This window comes from Diadema setosum, chromosome 1 (genome assembly GCF_964275005.1).
Source record: "Diadema setosum chromosome 1, eeDiaSeto1, whole genome shotgun sequence".
Taxonomy (NCBI): Eukaryota; Metazoa; Echinodermata; class Echinoidea; order Diadematoida; family Diadematidae; genus Diadema; species Diadema setosum.
Window position 1 is genome coordinate 38,142,221 of NC_092685.1, and position 21,031 is coordinate 38,163,251.

Below are 21,031 nucleotides of genomic sequence, written 5' to 3' on the forward strand. Positions count from 1 at the left end.
GGGGTGAGGTTGTGTGAGGGGAGATGGCTTCTTTAGGTCTGATACATGTTTATCTCGGAAAAGAGGTAAAATAGTTGCACGTTATTTCACATTTTATTGTCCCCGCCGAACGAGTTCGAGCATGGGACTATGAAACAGGCTACGTACGTGTGTGTGTCCGTGTGTCCGTCCGTCTGTCTGTCCGTTTGTGCATCCGGACGACCTCACGGTGATATACTTGTGTGTCTACCCCTTTGTTCTCCCTTTTGTTAAAATAGACACACAAGCAAAAATTTTAGCCACACAAGCCTGACGGAATAAAGGCCATCTATTGTGCACTATTGTTCTCCTAGCCACACAAGCATACTCTCGTTAGCACGTCTGTCTGTCTGTGCATCCGTGTGTGATCAAAATGTTCAATTTGCTACTTCTCTGTCATTTATGAGCCAATTTTGATTCTGTTTGCTTTATATGATAGCACTACATGGGAGCTTTGAAACTTCTACACAGAATTTCAGTTGTGACCTTTGACCTTGACCTTTGACCTATATTGTACATTTTGCTTCAAAATGCTACTCCTTCGCCATTTCTAACCCGATTTCGATTCCGTTTGCTTTATGTGATGGCACTAGGTGAGGGCTTCAAAACTTGTACACAGAATTTTTACCTTTGACTTCTTTGACCTTTGACCTTGATTTTTGACCTATATTGTACATTGGCTACAAAATGCTACTCCTTCGCCATTTCTAACCCGATTTCGATTCCGTTTGCTTTATGTGATGGCACTAGGTGAGAGCTTCAAAACTTCTACACAGAATTTTGACCTTTGACCTTGATTTTTGACCTATATTGTACATTTTGCTACAAAATGCTACTCCTTCGCCATTTCTAACCCGATTCCGTGTACTTTATGTGATGTTACTAGGTGAGGGCTTCAAAACTTCTACACAGAATTTTGACCTTTGACTTCTTTGACCTTTGACCTTGATTTTTGACTTGCATTGTACATTTTGCTACAAAATGCTACTCCTTTGCCATTTCTAACCCAATTTCATTTCCGTTTGCTTTATGTGATGGCACTACAGTCTGTAGGTGAGGGCTTCAAAACTCTTACACAGAATTTTGACCCTGGACTTCTTTGACCTTTGACCTCGATTTTTGACCTATATTGTACATTGGCTACAAAATGCTCCTCCTTTGCCATTTCTAACCCGATTTCGATTCCGTTTTCTTTATGTGATGGCACTAGGTGAGGGCTTCAAAACTTCTACACAGAATTTTGGCCTTTGACTTCTTTGACCTTTGACCTTGATTTTTGACCTATATTGTACATTGGCTACAAAATGCTACTCCTTCGCCATTTCTATCAAAACCCAATTTCGATTCCGTTTGCTTTTTGTGATGGCACTAGGTGAGGGCTTCAAAACTTCTACACAGAATTTTGACCTTTGACTTCTTTGACCTTTGACCTTGATTTTTTACCGATATTGTACATTTTGCTACTAAATGCTACTTCCGGCGGGGACATATTTTACGCACCGCGTAATTTCTACTTTTCCTTGTTCATTCTCTTCTGAGGCAAAAATGATTAAGGTTTAATGTATCATTTTGATTTACACCAATCCTCATCTTTTCCATTCTCGCTAACCCAGGATCATCCCTTTCCGAAATACCACACACACACACACATAGTCCAAATTCACTCCTGCTTCCAACTTTCTAGATGTGAACAATATGAACACGACATCTCCATTAATGTTTGCTGTTACGCTGGGGGTGTCCCATCCATCGCGGAGTCACCATGAGAATTCAACTTGACTTTAGTTGTCAGCCCGCGCGGAGAGCGCGCGCATCACCGGTTTAGTCTTCTTTTCCTGGTGCCGTTATATTCGCACGTGTCCAAAGGCTCGAGCAGGCGCCCTTCTTTTGACTGAGCAGGTTTAGGACTGGTCTCTCAGACTAGATGCAGCTTTGTGACGTGAGAAGCGTCGCGGTTTACGCCTCTGACACCCAGCCATTTGTCACTGTTAAATCCCGTTCACAGCTCGCCTGTCACCTCGCTCAATTTCAAACGAGTCCCAAATGTGTCCGGAAGAAAAAAAAAATACCCGAAATAGGGGAAAGGAAGCAGGGGGGAGAAGGAGAAGAAGAGAGAGAAAATAGCCCCAACAGCCACGTTCCCAAACTGATGGTATGTCGATTACGTCCACTGCGATTATGGGGTCTGTCGACGCAACGAACCGCTGTCAACCCACGGGAGACATTGGGCTGTGAGCAAAGGGTCAGACGAGCAAAGGGGTTTTAGTTTTGCAGTGTGACGGCGGATTTAGCCGAACACGATTCGTGAGGCTAAAAACTTGGGCCCGATGAAAGAAGTGGTGTCGGAAAACCAGCTCGACTGGTCCCGACGGTAGCTTAGCTAAAAGCAGGCGCTAATCCGTGGGGAGGAGGGCTAGAGTACCCAAAGGCAGAGTCTTTGCCTTGGCCCCTAATCGCGCCTTCCAGACAAAACCACGAGAGTGGCGCCGTCGTTGTATAGCATCCCCGCAACTTCCTTCGTCATCTTTTTCTTCCGTGCTATCATTTTATCTCATTCAAACCTTTTACCAGTTCCAGCTGCAAGATTCTAGCATAGCGATATAGATTGAGTCTGTCTTCGCACGAACTTCACCGGACCAGCGTCCCGTTTCCAATTTTTTCTATGCAGTGGAATGCATTCCGTAGAGTGATTAACAACATCATGTGTTTAGTGTGGAGTAGGCCTTGTATTAAAATGTCCGGGGGAAAATGGAGGGGGGGGGGGGGGTGGAGATACGCATCGGACTTCGATGATTAATTATCTCAAGTGAAATCGTATACCCCGGCAAAATAACAAACATAATTCTTCCCGTGGCATGCGCACTTTATGGCTCAAAGAGGAAAGAGGCATTCTATCGGCCAAAAGCTAGGCCACTTGGCAGGCTTCTCTTCCACTGCGGCGACCCCGTCGAGAATGGCGGCAGGTCGGATGCAACACTTGGTCGCCAGCTGGGGCGAGATACGTCTCCACGAAGAATTACGACCGATGAAATGTTGACACGAAAACAGCTCGAGACATCGACTGCTTACATCTTTTCCTTATCTGGTGGCGTCTCTCACCAGATAAAGTATCGCCACGACATCGTAAAACGTCTCCAGCGCGCTATCTATCGCCGTCGCCCATTGGCAAGCACGCGCTGATTTCTAATCTCACATTACCCCCCCCCCCTCCTTTTCCTCCTCCTCTTCCTCCTCCTCCACCTCCTCTTCAAGTCATATTCGGTCATAGTCTAACGGAGTGGGGTCAAGTAACACGTAAATATTTCTGTCCCGACTCCGTAACAAGCTCATTGAAAGTATGATATCATCTTCCATATCGCAAATGTTCAATCGACCCGAAAGGAAAAGTAGGTAAATGTCTTTAAGTGATCTTTGCGGCCCGGCCTCTCCCTGTCTATCTATTAATTTTGTCCGTCTGTTTGTCTGTTTATCTGTCTCCTAGTTATCATGGCCTCGTTTTTTGTTTTCGTCACTGAGACTGCGGCTAGCCGTATATCTTTCTGTGTCAATTATTGGTTTGCACTCTATTTAGTCCAGATCCCATTTCGCGGATTATTTACTCGAGAACGCTGATGCTCACCCAGATTTATTCCCGGGGATTTATTACATAAACACACACACACACACACACACACACACACACACACACACACACATACATATATTCATACATTATAGTTCTCAGTGTAATCGGGAGTGTCTTAATTGTTTTATTTCTCTCGCATGACGCTGATCTTAATGAAACTACGGTGATTGAGAGGGAATTGTTAATAAAAACACATTTTGTTCAGGTTTTTTTTTTTTTTTTTGTCACGAATCATGCTTTTTCACATTCCCGTTGGAAAGTTTGAATTGATACGTGATATTCCCGATTCATGTTGATGTACTTCCACAAAACAAAACAAAGCAAAAGATGATGAAGTACCATCTGCACTACGCAATCCCAGTAAACGGAGGGGCAAGTAGGCCGATACATATTTTGTTACAATTTTATTTTCATCACTAAGGTCTTTATGGTACGCCTACATCTTCCGTGCTCTTTCACCATAATATGATTGTGTTCAGCAGTAGATATATGTAATCCTTCCTGTACACAGTTGTCCTAATCATTTACCCCTCCTCCTCCTCCCCATCTCCCTTTTTCTCTCTCCTCTTCGCATCAACGGCGAGATCCGTTAGTCCGTGACGAAAATGATGTAGCAGCGACTCATGGGTTCTCCGTGGAATGTGCCAGGAGAAGGCAATCCCGTACCAGCTCCAATGAAGCCCGAGTTACATTGACACATCAGCTTAACATTCGCAGGTGTGGGAGGGAGGGATGGGGAAGAGGGGGGAAGCTAACAAGGTTAACCGCCTCGCGGAGAGGTCGATGGCGCTATGTATTACACGTACACACCACTGTCATTACCCCGCCCGTTTGAACTCTGCGATGATGCTGGGGTTGTTGTTTTGGAACTCCGCGAGCCTAGCGCAGCAGCGTCAGTGTGCTCGCGGGCCAGCGCGGATGCCAGCGCGAAGGGGGAAGGGGTGGAATTCCTGGTAAAAGCGTGTCGGGCGGACGCCGCGCCACGCAGACCGCCTGCTGGGGTTGGTCGAATGCTAATAAACATTGACACGTGGTAGGCAGTGGCGCCACGGAGACCGTTCCCCCGTGGAATTACGCCGCTCGCCTTGCCATTCCTACGCACACACTGCGCCAGAATGCTGCTACTGGCATAAACAACTCTGAATTCTCGACCTATCTTTCTTTCTCTACGAACTTCTGTCCGTCCTCGTCTTTACCCATGTTGTTTTCTTCTCACATTTTGATGTCCTCTCCGCTCCCCTTTTCATCAACCGGCATTGATGTGTCATTTTTTAGTTCATAACAGCTCATTTAAAAACACGTATTGATGTTTTCCTTGTTCGACTTTGAGTGACTCTCCCGCGATCGTCAACCTCTGCTGTTTCTTCATCAAATTCAAGCCTGTCCTTCCCTGCCTGTTTTCTAATCCTTTTGTCTTTTTTTTCTGACTTTCCTTTCATCTAAAAACTCACCAATCAAAGAAATCAACCAAAGACATTTTATCAGCATGACTCTTTGATGTAAGTCCACATTAATGTGGCTGCGTGAATGTCCGTGGGTGTGTGTACAAATGTACATGTATATGTGTGTATGAATATATACAATGGAATTTCATGATTGAATATAATTTATTGAAGTGTAGGATTAAGATGTAAGCGGGAACCCTAGAACTGCATGGGGGAGTGGGCTAGGGGGAGTATTGTGTGTGTGTGTGTGTGTGTGTGTGTGTGCGTGTGTGTGCGTGTGTAAGTTTGTGTAAAAATTTGTGATGTAATGATTTAAGTGTCACGTACCGATTGATTGTTTTTTGTTTGATTAATCATTGTTGATTGTATGTTGTTTGCATTCATTCAAGATGAATGTTTTGTTATGTGTAATTATAGAAATCAAATGAATATTACTGAAAAAAAAAAAAGTATACGTTGGTATATAGGGGCTGTTTAAACCGTACAGGTGACACTGCAGGATTTCTGCGTCTAATTTAGTCTATCCAAATCCGGGATCCACATGGTGTCACTGTTTCACCTTTTGAGCGCATAGAGGTGCTATTCCTGATTTCACAATTCTTAATGCAGTAAATTCATCGTCAACTGAAGTTGATATTTGAAATTTTCAGCTGGTCTGTTTAACTGAAGAAATCAATGTTGATATGCACCCACAAAGAAATAATAGCTGTGTGATTATGTAAATCTACTTCTAGAATTTGGAAGCAGAATGGAAAGGAAAGATGATTTTATGAGAAAATCGTAAAAAGTACAAAGTGGCGACAGAGACATAACGACAGAAGAGGCAAACGTGGAAAGAGGAAATAAAAGTGTAATGCATACCCATTGTGTTTCTGAAGTGAGTTTTTTTTTTTTCCCATTTCATTGTTCTGTATATTTGCTTATCTTTTTTAAAGTCAATTCACTCTTCGACACGTACCTTTGGAACGCCGTGATATATTGTCAACGGAGAATATGAGGACGATCTCAAAGAAGATATATTACTATATGCAAAAGTAGTGAAAGGAGTATATAGGAAAAAGTTTGACATAAAAGGAAAAACCGCCAGTACAATTATAACAACAATCATTCTTCGTCTTTTGCTCGAGTCATAAAGTATTGCTAAGAGGCCACTTCGCGCCTGCAATCATGCGGGAATGTTTGGAGCTATTTTTGGCCACGAAATCGTGCAAACAAACAAATCTCATTTATGTTCAAAAAAAAAAGTGAAGAGAAAGAGAGAGAAGGCGGGGGCGGGGTTGATGACATCTTCCGCTATAAATTTTGTGGTTAGAGCGTGAAATTTTGAAATACATACCCCTGTTGCTTGATGTATTCCTTTTTTTTCCATTTATCGCCGATTTTTTGGTGAGAACACTTCTGTGACTGCGGCGGCGACCCGTGTACTCCACACTAACACTTGTTCCACATGTATCACCCTACTTTTCTCCACAGCGAATTACAGAATACATGGAATGCGGGCTGGCAATGTAGGCGACCCGTGAAATAACAGTTGTCCGCTTCGTTCAAGTGCTCCGCTCGCACGGAATTTGATGGCGATGCAGTGTATAGCCAAAATTGCATTCATATTTCTCCCATTGCAAATATAATGATTTATAGGTAATTTTCAAATGCGAATTGCATCTAATAGGTATAGATGTTGCCTTCCCAGTTACTAATTATTATACCACACCCTCGACCTTTCCATATTAATATACCAAAAAACAAACAAACACACACACACACACACACACACACACACACCGACAAAATTAACAGAAGTTCGAAACTACGTCTCTGTAGACATTTTAATGTAAGGATTTCCTTCAAAGTCATCATTCTAGTTTGATTCTCTATACGATGTCCTGGAGTATAGACTTTCATGGCTGAGATGGAACTTTTTTTCTTAAATTCTCAGATCATTAACGAAACGGGAGTCGTGTATGACATCATTAACAAATGATGCACAGGTCAAAGTGGATCGGTGAGACTTGGATGCGTAAACCCACGAGCCCCGCGAGGGGGGTTTTAGACTGTTTCCAAAGTTAAACGAGAGCATCCAATTCTCACTGATCCACGAAATAGGCCTGTGCATTATTCGTTTTATAAAATGGGCCTGTAAATTCATGAAATTCAACCTTTTTACCCATCATGCGTCCGGTTCACCTTCAATACTATAGAAGGCTTGAGCCATGCATTCGGATTTTACCGGACGCATGGCCGAGTGTGGATCAGTAAAAATCAATGCATGATATTGACCAATCAGATTGCAGAGATTCTAAAGCCCATTTAATGAAATTGACTTTTTCACACGTAATAGAACGGACCAAACAGAATCATAGGCTGCCCTCAAACAGGGAAAAGATGAGGTTCGAGATGCATGTCGTAGTCTATAGTGCTTAGACTCTGAGGCCCAGCACTTTTCTGGATGTTCTCGGTGTTGATACAGATAGTTAGGTAGTAAAAGAGTGATGTTCTTCTCTGCGTGTGTGTGTGTGTGTGGGGGGGGGGGTGGGGGTGGTTACGAGCTGAGCAATTTTGAAGCGGATTTTGATACGTGCGACAATATTTTCGTGTACCGCTGCTATCAGTGAAGTGACCATCAATATACTTCGTAACCCCTTATACGCTTTGAGTACTGATTTTTTTTTTTTTAAAGCCATATAGCGTTGTACGCAGGGTCCAAAGTCCCTGGCACAGAAAAGGTTGAGAGCTCATTTGTTTGACCTTGAACTTCTCTGGCCGAGAAGTTCATGTAATTTTCAAAGTTGGCCACTGCCCATTTACACTTTCAAGCAAACACACGCACATCTTGAGAAAGAATCTAAAGATTTCAACTTTGAAAAGCGCCAAAAGAAATTTCAAACGCATTATTAAAGCAACGGATGATGCTGTTTTAGGGAACATAGTACAATGAAGGAATAATTTCAATTGAAAGTAATTGATTATCATAAGCGACCCAAACTGATTCCAATTTTGATAAGGGAAGTCAGGGTGACATTCTTTTTTTTTTTCATCACTACTATTAAAGATTTGGACTTGTAATATGACTTTAGAAAATTCAACATTCTCAATTCACATCTTGCTAAGATTGATATGACAGGTAATGTGATCTCTAGACAGAAGCAGCATTTTATTAATGATTGAGAATCAGAAGTACAAGAAATCATCATTGTTCTTTCTTTATTTGCAATTATCAGCGATTTTAGCCCCGGAATCAACGAATGCTTGATTCAACTTCGTTGAATCCAGATAGCTTATATGCATGGATATAACTTTGAGTGTGTGAAAGGTGTCGGTCGTATAGTTTACGACGTTGTTGCACGTTGGAATACAGTGGGTCTCATGTTGACGAAGATAATAAGGTTATGTGGCCACTGCTCATTGGTGTCGATTCTATAATTACCGAAACCATGGGTTACAAACAATATCAAAAGCCAGTTAAGTTGATTTCATATAATTATCGTCGCAACAATGCAGTCGACGTGGTCCGTTCACTCACTCAATACTTATTCCATTTCATTTTGCTCGTTTCCCCGAATAGTTTTATTCTGTACTTAAGTACGGACTTCAGAATAAGATACTATGATTTCACGTATCAGGGCAGTCACCCCCCCCCCCCCTCCCCCCCCCCGGACAATTACCCCAGACTAAATGCTGATTAGTGATAAGGTTGGAGTAAAAATTAGGGTTAGGGTTAGGTTTAAGGTTAGAGTTTGGGTTAGGGTTAGGATTAAGTTCAGGATTAGGATTAGGGTTAGGGGAAGGGGAAGGATCTGGGGTAATTGTCCAGGAAGTAATTATTGCCGTAGACCCATGATTTCAACATGGTGAGAAAAAAGAAAAATCACTCTTCATGACCGAGTGAATTTTGTCGTTGACATATGAGAACCTAAAGTTGATTTGTTGAATTTCGCTTTCTAAAGATGACCCTGCAAGAATTTACTTGCCTTGGGCTTTTGACTGCAATACAGTTACAGATATGACTCCTTTTCAAGTTTGGCTTCTGTCGTTGTCCTCATGCTTTGCTGTTATTGTGCAATACGTTTTTATGCCTCCGCCACGAAGTGGTGCCGGAGGCATTATGTTTTCGGGTTGTCCGTCCGTCCGTACGTACGTCCGTACGTCCGTCCGCTTTCGTTTACGCGATAACTTGAGTAATATTTACTGGAATTTTACCAAACTTGGTCCAAGTATGAAGTATGATGGGGCAATTATTTGATTAGATTTTGGGTGAAATCGGCTAAAGGTCAAAGGTCAAAGGTCAAAGGTCAAGGTCAAATCATGAAATTGTATCCGTTTACGCGATAACTCAAGACTGGATGGAGCAAATTTCACCAAACTTTGTTGGAGGATGATGTATGATGGGACAATTACTTGATTAGTTTTTCAGTGAAATCGGACAGAGGTCAAAGGTCAAAGATCAAGGTCAAATCCTAAAATTTATCTGTTTACGTGATAACTCAAAACTGGATGAAGCAGCTTTCACCAAACTTGGTCCAAGGATGATGTATGATGGGACAATTAGTTGAGTAGATTTTAGTGACATTGGCAAGAGGTCAAAGGTCAAAAGGTCAAGGTCAAATGCTACAAATGTTGCAATTTCCCCCATATCTATGCAATGCCCAAAGGTATTTTCTTGAAACTTGGTGTGGACATGTACTACTGCGTAAAGATTCTCCAGAGAGAGTTTCATGTCATAAGGTCAAAGGTCAAAAGGTCAAAGGTTAGGTGAAAATGTTGCAATATCACTTTTCTTGCAAATGGTTCAATGAATCTTCGTGGAATTTCGTACATATGCATGTACTGTCTGGCAGGGATTATCTAGGGAATTTAGGGGTCATGGGTCAATAGTCAAGGGGTCAAAGGTCAAGGTCAACTCCCCAAAATTTTACTATTTCCCTCATATACTAGTATATGCAATGCTTGTATTATTAGTTTCAAAACTTAATACATGCATTACCTAATGGAGATTCTCCGGGAAATTTCCAGCCAGAAGGTCAAAGGTTAAGGGTCAAAGGCCAGGTTTCAATGTCCCCCACCAAAAAAAAAAAAAAAAAAAAACACACACACACACACACACACACAAAATCTATTTTGTACCATCATCACACTCTTTCTTCATACCTTGGAAATTACTCAATGCATAAACTTCCCCAAAATTCCCCAAATATGTGTACCTGCACTCTTAGAAAATTATAGCAAACCCAGTTCAAGACATTTCTGACAAACATGTCATTTCAATATTTGGCAGTTATGTGAAACTGTCATGGATCACACATTGTGAAGACATTGTACTATACGCCTATTGGGAGAATCATGCATTATGGCGGAGGCATCAGTCGCCATAGCGACATTTCTAGTTTTTTTTTTTTTTTCTTTTGCGTATATTCATGACGTCATCTTGAGATAAATCTGTAAACTTATGATTGATAGATTTCTCAGGCTTGCCTTTTTTTTTTACCATAGTCTTGTCGGTAGGTTGTGCTTTGTGCACCTTTTGGCCGATAGCAGCAGCAATCAAAATCTACAGCTGACAATGACGTATTTCAAGGATCTTGGAGCTGGTGAATGAAACATACGTTAAAAGAAAAGAAATCATTAGAATGCCCGTTTTCAGCTAACACATGATGGTGGCTGTCTTATAGCCAGATCGTCTTTGAGCTCTGTGAAGTTCACTTAGGTGCAACATTATACGCTAACAGAATCATTGTACATCAAGTACCTTTACCTTTATTCTGTCTCACTTTTGTATAGTTTTTAGACGTCTTTTTCTTCTTTCCGTCCATTTTCCCCCTTTGATTTTTTTCATCTCGTAGGGAAAGGGTTCATGGGCCCAAAGCCATCATAGATGCATTAGCGTTTTCTTTCAGGTCGTTCCAAGGGGCATTCCTCCCGTAGTCGAGTTGTTTGTACAACTAAACCAGACTGGGCAGGTTCAATCCTGGGACTAGCCTCCGTGATCCTTTCCGGCACCAGCGGATCTCTTCAAACCGCTCTCCCCGGGCCACTCGGCATGCTTCGCGTTTGGCGTACCACCGCGGTAGCAGAAAGCCCATCTGTCGTCGCATTAGCACCATTGCTTTCTTTCACTCTTGCTTTCTTTCTCCAATACATAATCGACTTTCTTTGGTCTCTTTTGCTTTGTGAGAGAAATAAGAAAAATTAGGGCAGAGATTTTGCCTTCAGTGACTTTTAAAGCCATGATCATTTTCTTGAATCCGCCGTGTTGTTTTGTTTGATGATGTTGCTCCTTTATTGACCCTGTTGCAGTAAATGTTAAGGCAGCGGTGTATACATACAAAATGTGACTTATACAAAGACGGCTCAAATTTGTGAAAGAGCAATGCATGAGCTCTTCAGCGACAAATTGTGACAAACCTTCAACTGCATGCTCTCCCAATTTCTTTACCCAGGAATTTTGATTCTTCCTCTTCGTAGTCCCTCGTTGCACCTTTGTTTATTCCAACAACAGGTTTAGTCGGGATTTGTCGGCGTGATTGCGACCTCCCAACGGCTAGGTATGATGGGCACAAATCCTTTGGCGCGATGGGAATGCTTATACAAGACATTTATCGCTTCATCAGGGTCCGATAGCGAAGTATGGGATATGTAGATAACGGTCAATTTTTAGTTTGTTTTTTTTTCTCAATGTTTTACACCTCCTAATATGATGAGAATGTTGATTAGCTCGATGAAAATGTGTACCCAAGAAAATGAAAGAAAAGCAACCGTTTACACATCGTGTCATAACCCTACACTCCACTTGTTAATCGCATGTTGTCTATATTGGCTAAGACGAATAGCCCCATTGGATTCAACCAGTCCTCATACACTGTATGCCTGGCCAATATAGGAACTGCGGTATAATCTTCATCCATACAAGCTATTAACTTACATGAATGTGGTATCCATGTATGAACTTGTGTTTACAAAGCACATGTATTACAGTTTGCGTGATTTTGTTTTCTTTTACATGGCAAACATTTATTATCCTTCCCATTTCCTTTATCTTGTGCAAAAAGTAGTTCGGGTATTGATATGCACCGAGACTCAAGTGAGGTTTGTTACATTCTTGGACAATGGTGGAGTCTATTCAATTTCACAAGGACTTGTAAAGAAGAGTAGGTAACACACTTTCGTGTACAACTTATGTGGGTAGATCAATAAGGGTATGAAAAGGTAACATGAAAAAGATGAAGGTATATACGTTACTGCATTCACACCAAAGTACAATGTACATTTGTGTTTCCTCGCACATACACAGCATTCATACTGCCAGCTCTCTCTAACCCCACCCATTCGGGGTCATCCCACGAGACCGACACACACTAGTCATATGACCCACGAGTTCGACATAGAAGATAGGTCCACGAGTTATACAACCAACGAGTCATAAAGCCTATGAGTTCGACACTCGAGGCAAATAAGGCCCATGAGTTCGACATTAGGAAACCATTACATCACAGGCAGTTGACAGGGCCTGATGTGTCGGTCTCGTGGGCCTTGTTAGCTCAGTGTCGAACTCATGAGCCTTGTGTGCTTAATGTCGAACTCATGGACCTTCTTTGCCTCGTATCAGATTCATGGGCCTTATTTGCTTAGTGTTATACTCACGGGCTGTATGACTCGTGGGTGTCGAACTCGTGACGTGCACCCACCCATTCTTCCTATTCAAAATAATCCACGGTCAAGACAACCCTTACTCCTCATTTTATTGCACGTAAGGGACACCTACACTGTAATAGTGTTCCAGTTGAATGACATTTTGATTTTAAAAGACTCTTTTCCTATAAACAATACGAAAATTAGTGCGAAAGAAGCTATTTTAATGCCAATGCAGAGAGTTATCCAACATCTCAAGGTAGGCACAATCACTTCATTGATATGACAGGCTTTGCTTCTGTCATTTAAGATATGCAGACATTAGTTTCATTATTATATTAAATATATTGTATTTTAAATCAAGGTTTACATTACTGTCAGGAAAAAAAAACAAAGCAAAGCAAACAAAAACAAACAAACAAACAAACAAGTAAGACCAGTATAGAAGATACATCAAAGTGCCCATATCAAATTTGCGACGTTTAAAAACCAAAGATTGGAGAGCGGAGTTTCTTTGTTTTCAATCATCTAGTATTGTAAATCAGTCAGTTTCATAATCACACATTTTGCGCTGCTGTACAGAAGCAGAAAATCCAACCAAATCAAAACGAAAACCGAACGAAATTGAGCAAGAATGAACAAACAGAATTTATAGTCGGCAGTCATTGTCACTCCGTGAGCGATGTGATGATGTCAAAATCTTTATATAAATATGGAATCCACCTAGAATCGCCTTCAGCAAATCGTTCATTGAGGTTATAAACCCCGTGTGAGTGTAATGAAACCAAAGTCGCACAGACAATGACAATATTATGAAATGGTCAGTGACCAGAACGCGGCGCCACGGACTAAATCCCGAGAAATAATCAAACATTATACACACACTACAATGACTACATTCAAAACCAAAGTCAACAACAACAACAACGAAAACAAGACGACGGTAATACTTGCTCTAGAGTGGCGCCGCCATAAACAACAATAACTGTCGACCACTGCCCGTCTTAGCATCTGCTCGAATATCTTTTGCACTTTTAGTTGAGATTCAATTTGAGCTTTGTCTGAGCACACACGCACGCACACACACCAACACAATTGCTATGTTTTTGGGGTTGTTTTTGTTGGGGGGATTTGGGATGGTCCGTTTGTGGCAAAAAAAAAAAATAATATATTTGGTTATTGTATGTACAGGACATGCACACACATACGAAAAGACTTTGGCCAATGTATACATGAACTGGAAACGGAAAACGTCGCGACGTTCCCACGCCCTCGCGCGTGCGCAAAAATGCGGGAAAAGAACACTTTTTTCTCTCTCTCTCGGAGACGTGAAATTACTGGCGACCGAACTGACATGATGGCATGGTAACCTCTGGGGAATCGTGGGGCAAAGTAGCAGACAGATAAAACTTGTCAACGACGACGATGTTAAAAGCGATTCCCAGCACGGATGCGTCTGATGTGAAGATGGTATTTCGCGAATGGGCTGGGCTGCTTTCTGTCTGTCCATCGAGAACACTGTCCTTACCAAAATGTATAATCGCCATCGTAGTCACCGATAGAACGAAGTTAGAATAGTGGTAGTCGTAAAGAAATTCATAATGTTGGGGATATAATATCTACCACTTATACGATTTCCTATTCGATGTGTGTCTCTCTCTCTCTGTATAATGTGTGTAATTCATATCTACCTTTCTTGTCCTTTTCTTTAAAAAAAAGAAGAAAACAAATCTTTCGACTTATGATGGGAATTATGCAAATATATAGAGGTGATAACAGCAGCAGTAGCAGCAAGTTTTCGTAGTAGCATTGGTAGAGCAATAATGTTATGCTAATGTTTCTGCTGTAATTGTTACTGTTACAATGTTATTGATTTATTCTGAGAGTGAATGAGTGTAGTGGCGTAAAATGATTCTCCTACTCAGCCTTGACCGCGGCGACAATGAACGTGAACGATTCGCCCACCACGCGGACCGTGGTGCACGCGAACTTCAGTTCACACACCTACGCGAATCGCGCACAATCCACAATCGCGTATACAAGAGTGACAATGAAGGTTCATCGAAACCTATTCATATACCATTCATAGCGAAGCTATGGTGAATGAGCCTTTTATAATCGCAAAGTTTAATGGGTTCATCCTTTTTCTGCTTTCTTTAGGACTTTTAATTCCATGGAATGTCGATTGTTATTTGTTTGTTTGTTTGTTTGATACGTGTTTATATACATTCTGTATAGTTGGAATGTATCCATGAAAGCCAACAATCCTTAGCAAACCAAACGATGGCTCGCCCAGTTGAATGTTGAACGAAAGAGAGCTGCTCTGTGTATGTTTGTTTGCTGTTGTGCGCATGTGTTTTTTTTTCAGTCTTTCCTTTTTTCTTCAGTTCAGTAAGTTTCATTAGTTCAGTGCATACTGTAATTAGTTATCCCTCATGATGGTTTCAGCAGCCCCCTCAACTTGAAACAATTTTTCTTTCATACAGTAAAATCACAAGAAATGATTTGATTTCTTTATACCATATTTTCCCTTATTACAAGAAATGAGCCTCAGTGATTTAGTATAACTATGTATATTCAGCTATTATGCTGCCATAATACTTTGTTGGAAATGAAATAGATGAAAATGAGAATGAATGAAATATATTTTCGAGAATCAGTTGCGCTTATACGAGAAAAAAGAAATTACAAAGAGAACGCCACCACCCTTCAAAGTTATGTTCAACCTATATGATACACGTGTCTCAGAGAATTCTGTTTATCAGATTGGAGGAAGTATAACTGATTGAATCGTATAGGCACTTAATATGGACCGGTATCGAATCATACTTATTTGTGATCGCTTCAAAATGCTGTCGAAAATCAAAGTGACAAGGAATGGATTGAAAATAGAGCAATTTCGTCGAAGCATTAGTCTTGACAAGACGAGAAAGTAAGAGAAAGGGAGGGAGAGGGATGGGGATCTACCACCGAGACGAGTATGCAGACGATGAAGTGGTGGTTTATTAGTGTGGCGAGCGCGTGGGTGCGACGGTCGCAAACCGGAGATAAAAATATACATATTACTTGCAGTCGTTTTGTTTTGCATCCGGGTAACTCCTCCAGTTGATCACACGGGGGAACATCTGCTGAAGAGCATCACCGGAATCGTGGCGAACTGATGTCGCTAGCACTGCGTGAGGCTTGAAAAGTAGGCAATAACGCCTCGTTACGGCCCATACTCGAACTAAAAGTGAAAGAATTTCTGAGGGGATGGTAGGTGTTGACCCTGTCAACTTGAAGCTTGTTTTGCTTTGTTTCGTTTGTTTGTTCTTTCTTTTTCTGTATTCGGATGTGACGTTTTCTGGGAAGTCACGAGAAATGGCGGGAGAGTCAACGACCGCGCGTGCATTGTACTTTCTATCGCCCTCCTACCACGCCTGAAACAGAGAGTTTTATCCAAGTTCATGCCACCGCGTTCACGTGAAGTTGCATTATGGCCAAGGGCGCCGGAAGCGGGGGGGCAGGGGTGGCACTTGCCCCCCCAAACAAAATGTTGGGGGGGCAAAACGAGTTTTTGCCCCCCCCCCCCCCCCAAAGTGCCCCCTGTAACAAATAATTAATCACTGATTTAAAGACCAAAATGAACAATAAAGGCATATTTCTTGTCTAAATGTTGTAATTTCCTAACTGAAAATGCAAAATTTTTCGCCCCTAACGGGGCGAAAGTGCACTAACAACATACATTATTGTATCTATACACTAATAGTAACTTATGAGTAAATTTTGTGCATAGATGGTAGCCTCGTGTCCTCGAGTGTGCCCGCTGAAACATACCTTTAGTAAACCTTACATATTTCATTTTCTTCTTTGCTTTCTAGTAGTATAAGAATATTTTTCATTGTTCGAACGATGCGATCACGTTTAAGCTTTTAATGAGTACATTTCAGATAAATTGCAAAGTGAAAGTGGCTCGCTCTATAAAAGCGACTTTTATACTCTGTTTTTACAAAAAGTCCCTACCGTGGGAGGGGGTATCCCCCTCCCACACCCTCCCCCGCTCGGTCGCTTCGCTCCCTCGACGAGGATCTCACAACATCACATAATATACCCCCGTATGTTATTCATTTTCTTCTTTGCTTTCTAGTAGTATAAGAATATTTTTCATTGTTCGAACGATGCGATCACGTTTAAGCTTTTAATGAGTACATTTCAGATAAATTGCAAAGTGAAAGTGGCTCGCTCTATAAAAGCGACTTTTATACTCTGTTTTTACAAAAAGTCCCTACCGTGGGAGGGGGTATCCCCCTCCCACACCCTCCCCCGCTCGGTCGCTTCGCTCCCTCGACGAGGATCTCACAACATCACATAATATACCCCCGTATGTTAAGATCATGGTCCTTCCAACTGATTTTTTTCAATATGTTAATTCCACAGAAATTTGCTTTTAAATGTTCTATAAAGGCGACTTTTATACTCTGTTTTTACAAAAAGTCCCTACCGTGGGAGGGGGTATCCCCCCTCCCACACCCTCTCCCCGCTCGGTCGCTTCGCTCCCTCGCCGAAGATCTCGCACCATCACATTATTAATGTACTCCCGTATGTTATGATCATAGTCCTTCCAACTGATTTTTTCAACATGTTAATTCCCCAGAAATTTGCTTTAATTCTCTATAAACGCGACTTTTATACTCTGTTTTTACAAAAAGTCCCCACCGTGGGAGGGGGTATCCCCCCTCCCACACCCTCCCCCTGCTCAGTCACTTCGCTCCCTCGCCGAGGATCTCACACCATCACATTATTATGTACTCCCGTATGTGATAATCACAGTCCTTCGCACTGATTATTTTCACCATGTTTAATTCCTTAGAAATTTGGTCTATAAACGCGACTTTTGTACCCTGTTTTACAAAAGCTCCCTACAGTGGGGGGGAGGGGTATCCCCCTTTCCACCCCCCCCCCCCCCGCTCATTCGCTTCGCTCACGCGCCGAGGATCTCACATCGTCACAATGTGCCCCCGTTGAGATTTTGCCCCCCCAAAACCAGAAGTGTTCCGGCGCGCTTGATTATGGCTCTTCTTTTGCGGAGATGACGAAAGTTTTTTGTTTTGTTTTGTTATGTTTTGGTTTGGTTTGGTTTGTTTTGTTGTTGTTTTGCCAGCTATATTAAGACAGGGACATGGCTACCAGGAAAAGTGCGTGTACAGCGATATTCATATACATGAGCCATTACCACTGTGTTCCAAAGTACACTGGTCCCGTCGACTTTCCTATCACCTCAGCAACCAGCCGCACCTTCTTAGTACCCCGCCAAGCTATCGCTGTACATGGTTTCACATTGTAGTGTAGGTTGCCACAGATATCAAACTCTATGGGATAGACCTTTTCCCCACTTGGATATTTATTATTCTACGTGAAACATGTATTGAAATTCATCTAAACACACAATACATCATAATGTTAAAAAAAAACACTTTGAAAAACAGGCAATGAAATATCGTGACTTCATATGAAGAAACAGGTGTCTAAACAAACACCCTTTTTTCAAACTTGTTCGCTCGTGATTTTCATTATTGTCTAGGAGGTTTGGGTTACGAAATGTTTCATCATAACAATGCCGGTTGGATCGATTGCTAAGGATATATGAGCCTAGAGTTGACCAAAGGGATCTGTACGCAAGTTGAGTCATCACTAGAGCAGATCTACAGAGAAAACGGTGCATCCCCGATCCCATCAAGATCAAGGTCACGCATTCCGAAAGTCACAACAGCCACCATGGACAGATTTTTTTTTTCTCTCTCTCTCTCCCTCCCGGAAGTAAGGCAAAGTTGGAATTGTGACAGTCTCGTCTTCGACGAATCCGCCACGTCTTCATGGAAAGTCGGCGCCAACTCTTTTTACTTTTGAACTGGAGGATGGGTTCAAGTAAGGGTGGGGTTTAGGAAACGCGCTCTCCACGATGTTCCGGCTCGTATAAACTTTGATATAAATCATATCATCGGAAAGGATTGTGCTTGTAGCTGACAGCTAGTTTGATGCTGAGAGAATCCATTATCTTGGCAAGTCTATACATCTCCGCAAGCAGCTACAATTTATAGCCCTATATAAACGTGAGCAGTTATTATTTTGTAGGTATCAGCCTTTCTCATTCATGACAAAAGAAATCGTAATTTCAACATCTTATGTCAGTTGTCATATCTTCGTCGCATGTGACTGCCTTGAAATTGTGGTAGGGAGAAAGATCATCTTTGCCTTTGGCTGGAGGACAGTATCGACCACTTTGCTTATTTTCTGCTATACTTCACATGATCAGTCATTTTGTGATCGATTCGTGGATGTTTGAAACGATGACGGAACGTGTTTTTATGATGACTGAAAAAAAAAAAAAGATGCAGCCGACACTGCTGTCAATAACGACACCGACGACGGCAGAAAAAGATGCCATTGTGAATAAAGTGCATCACGTGACTGTGTTACTTATTAGCTCGACCCAAACTTACTTAAGATCACATTGAATCAACATATTATATTTGTACTTTTTCGACATCAATGTAGCTAGAAAGTCCCATTTGTCATCCCTAGGGCCCGCACATTACAGCTAAGGGGGACATTCTCCCCAGTCTTCATCCGCCTGCGTGGAACTCCTTTCCCCAAAGTGCCATCAGCTCACCGTCAGTCAACATCTTCCAGGGGAATATAAGAGGTGTTGACTTCAGCAACTATAGTTATTAATAGTTATTAATCCAAGCATGAGACTTTCTGATCTTGTACAGAGACTAAAAATATATATATTTTTTTGTTTCTTTAAACGCCGAGACTGTCTGCATTAATGAGAGCCTGTCATCAGCATGTGTGAGTATACTCCAAGGAGGTTCTTAACAGTATTAGAAGAAGAAGAAGAAGAAGAAGAAGAAGAAGAAGAAGAAGAAGAAAATGATAATGATAATGAAATAATAATCTTGCAAAACCAGCTTGTGTGAGAGCTCCATCGGAGGCACTCCATCCATATGTCAATTCGTCTCAAGTCTGTGATTTCACAAGCTTTTGTTGGCTCACTCCTTGAATGAAGTTACACGTTGTCTGCCATAGAATCTTAGGGAAAAGGGAGGAAATAAGAAAAATTATTACGGCGCCCTCAGTTGCCATAAAAGGATTTGATGCAGTTGTGAGCATGTCGTAGGAGAAGAAACACCAATGCAGAAAAGCCGCAAATTTTGGCCTTTCTATGCAAGCCGTAAGATCAGCAGACGATAATCTTACGAAACACTAAACAGAATTGTAGTTATAAGACTACATATATGTTTGAATATCCCTTCGAGCACTTTAAGCATTTTCTCAGTTCAAAGAATATAAAACCATCGTTTGCTGTTCAACGCAGTGAAAGAAAAGAAGGCAATATGGTTGTTAGTAGGCCTGCATCAAAACTACGGATTAAATTATTTTGAAGCTTTGCTCTTGGTGTTTTTATCTGTGACCAGTCAGAACTTTGTTTTATATCGCAATGGTCAATTTAAATCCTTCTGGACGAACGCATGGAGGTGATCATAATATTAGAGAAGATATTTAATTCTCTTTTTATACTGAATATGTTAATTTTGTCTTTTCTTGCCTTCTTCTTCAAAGTATTATTATGTGTATAAAAGACAGTCTTTTAAATAATGTCATGAACAAGTCCATAATTTCTAGATTTGTCTCCCAAAACTCGGTTAATGTCGCATAGTCATAGAAAGGCACTTCCCACTACTTAAACAGTTTCAAACATCCAGCGTTGTGTTATTACACTTCCCGTGTGACAAAGGAAGTTTATTTTTTATTTTTTGAAATGCAATTATTGTCATCACATGAGAAAAACGTATAGAGCTGATCAGCGATTTGCCACCCCTCTCTTCGTGTCACTGCCATATGAATTACTGACGTCTGAACTGTTGAATCTTCTCTTCTGATTTCTGTCCGAAGTTGATATAGTCCACTACATAGATTTACATTTCAAGTTCAATCAGAACATTTTTTTTTTTCAAAGGTATAACAAATTTGCCTCTGGGCTCATTAGTTACCCATTTCCGACCCCGTTTCTCTTCCTTTAAGTCCCCGGTCGCAGACTCTTCCGGTATACGGCGTCACGACATTCGCATTTGGGCATCACGTTTCCTATAGCCACATCACTTGTGCTGAGCTAATCGGCCACTTTCGGTCAGTGTTCCTCCATAATAATCATTATCATCGTGTTTACCGGAAGTTCCGTCGATCTGCCCAGCGAGCTCTCTGGAATGCATACTTGGGCTCTTTTATATCCTTCCGACTATACCGCGCAATCACCGAATGCACCTGATCAGTAAGACCG

General features: G+C 41.6%; 1 protein-coding gene across 1 annotated transcript in view; it reads left to right on the forward strand.

Annotated features, from left to right (window-relative positions):
• Nucleotides 1-21,031, forward strand: part of LOC140235934 (DNA mismatch repair protein Mlh3-like) — an 82,372-nt gene that overhangs the window by 24,405 nt on the left and 36,936 nt on the right. The gene's annotated exons all lie outside the window — the stretch shown is intronic.